Consider the following 2,798-nt stretch of genomic DNA (forward strand, 5'->3'; position numbering starts at 1 on the left):
GCCCAGACTGGAGTGCAGTGGCCGCTCCTGGCCACCGCAGCCTCAATCTGCTGGGCTCCAGCGATCCTTCCGCCTCAGCCTTCCGAGTAGCTGGAATTACAGGCGCGTGCTACCATGCCTGGCTAATTTTTTTGATTTATTGTAGAGATGAGGTCTCGCCTGCACAGGCGGGTCTCGAACCCGCAGGCTCAGGCAATCCACTCACCTCAGCCTCTCAAAGGCGCGGGATTACAGGCTGAACCACCGAGCCGGGCATTCTATTTCTAAGGGTAGCGTGGTTCTTGGGAAACATCAGTGACTCGTCTTCCTGTCCTTCTCTTGCATCCTTGGCATTCTCCTCTCCTCATCCTGATAGGGTTGTTATTGATTCTTTCCCGACAGCTGAGCTGTAAAATGTTGCATACCATGGATGACGCACTCTGGCCCCAGAACATTTTTCATTCCTCAGCGGTCTGTGACCCAGCCCTTTGCCAGCTGCTGTGGAGCCAAAACTAATGACTTGGAAGCAGGTCAGGTCTATGCGCATCTCAGACAGGAAACCTGCAGGCAAGAGTTACTACGAGGTGGCATAGTACTTAGATCAAAATGCGGTTCAGCAAAAATTTGCTGATAGGGAAATGACTGAGACATTCCTCTAGTGTGGGGAACTTAAAGTTCATGGAGAAAGAAACGGACGGAATTTCCATGTAAAATTGTCAGGACCCAAGAGGTTCAGGAAGGTCACCTGGATTCCAAGAAAACTCCTTGAAAAGGACAGTAGGAAGCTTCACCTTGAAGAGGATGAGTGATCAGTGGGGTGACAAGGGTGGTTGGGAAGAGTGAGGCAGAGGGAGTAGAGGGCAGGCCTGGAAGCTGGTCAGCAAGGACTAGGGAGAAGGGTGCGGGAAAGGCCCTAGTACTGGGTAGTGCTTGAGGTAAGGTGAGCTGTTGATGAGGGTAGAAGTCGAGTTTTGGAGCGCATTAAATGATATTGTAGGGCACTTCCACTTTATATCTCAGGGAAACAAGAATTTAAGAGAAGTAACCGGGTCAGGTTTTCATTTCTGACCATCGCTCTGACTGCAATACAAGGCTTAGATGGGACTCTTTCTTCATAACGTCATGTCTGTCACATGGTAGGTGCTCAGTAATTATCTGTTGAATGAATAATCAGTGAAGAAAGGAAAATATCCCTTTTAATATGCTTAATGGTCTTGCAGCAAGAAGTATAACATCTGAAACTTTCCAGACAGGTGGAGTTTGGGAGTTTGACACAGATGTTGCTGTCCTGCTGCAGCTGTGTTTTATTTTGTTTTTTAATATACCTATGGTGTGAGGGAAAGGGTTAATCCTGGGATCTCTGGAGCTAGAACAGTCAAAGCTCTGCTGACAATATTCCAGAGCCCTGTTCCTCATAGGAGCATCAACGGTATCAACTGGGAACTTGTTAGAAATGCAGGATTTCTGACCCCACCGACCAACTGAGTCAGAATTTACATCGCAATGAGATCCCCAGGTGATGAGTAGGCAGCTGAGAGAGTTAGAGGAGCCACGTGTAGATTCTGAAGCTCTGCCCGATGGTTGAATCATCAGGAGAACTGAGATAAGTAAGAAGAGCTGGAATACCTGAGAAAGCAGTGTATTTCTAGGCTCCTCTGCTTGAGATTATGGGGGAGGTGTGTCACACTTAGAGAAACCTATCATTTTCTCCAGAACCCCAGCAATTCATATGACTCAATGTAGTACTTTGGGGAGTACCCAGAGCCTGGCTCATGACCCCCATTCACTCAGTTACCATGTGGCATCCCCTCCTTCTTGCTTGAGGAGAGTTGCGCTGCATGCTTGCCTTTATAGGGCACTCTCGATTCAAGAGGCAAGAATTCCTCTGCACTGCCTTGGATGTCATCAACAATGACGACAATGATGACTGACAATATCAAGCACCACTATATACCAGGCGTGTTCTAGATGCTCATTTAGGTTTAAACTTATGAATCATGACGACCATTTCTATTTCACAGGTGAAGAAACCAAGACCAAGGAGTTAAAGGAACATGCCAAGTCATGCAACTTTGTTTTTTTTTTTTTTTGAGTCGGGGTCTCACTCTGTCGCCCAGACTGGAGTGCAGTGGCCGCTCCCGGCCACCGCAGCCTCGACCTGCTGGGTTCTGGCGATCCTTCCGCCTCAGCCTCCCAATTAGCTGGAATTACAGGCGTGCGCTACCACACCCGGCTAATTTTTTGATTTACTGTAGAGATGAGCTCTCACCAAGTTGCCCAGGCGGGTCTCGAACCCTTGGGCTCAGGCAATCCACTCACCTCAGCCTCCCAAGGCATGGGATTACAGGCTGAGCCACCGAGCCCGGCTGTCATGCAACTTTTAAGGGGCATGCTACCTGCTAATCATTTGGGTCCAGGGGCAGAGATGCTTGATGCTCCAAGAATCAGAGCGAACCTTTAGCAAAAGAGCTCTTTTTGTTTTCTTCTGGGCATATGAACTAACAGCTAAGGAAACCACTCAGAGGAACTAGAGACTTAGTGAGTGGTTTTAAAACGCACAAAGAGATTTTATTACCTTAGATCTCAAGCGGCAGGTGGGTGGAGCTAGGCCGAGCCGGCGTGCTGGGTGGGTCAGCGCTGTCTCTGCCTGGTCTCGGGGCTCTAGCTGTTATCCAACCCACCCGCCGGGCCGATCTGGCGGAGGCGGAGTGTGGGACGGCCGGAGCCGCAAGTCGGCGTGGCAGTGGGTGGCTCGGGCTGGGCGGAGCTGTGCAGCAGGCATGGGGGCCCGGAGCTCCCCCATATTACCGTAGGCAAAG

At 49.9% G+C, this 2,798-nt stretch overlaps 1 pseudogene; it reads right to left on the reverse strand.

Annotated features, from left to right (window-relative positions):
* LOC103272011 overlaps nt 1–2,798 on the reverse strand; it is a 22,571-nt pseudogene that overhangs the window by 18,618 nt on the left and 1,155 nt on the right.

Source organism: Carlito syrichta, unplaced genomic scaffold (genome assembly GCF_000164805.1).
Source record: "Carlito syrichta isolate Samal-C Ts95f unplaced genomic scaffold, Tarsius_syrichta-2.0.1 Scaffold312069, whole genome shotgun sequence".
NCBI lineage: Eukaryota > Metazoa > Chordata > Mammalia > Primates > Tarsiidae > Carlito > Carlito syrichta.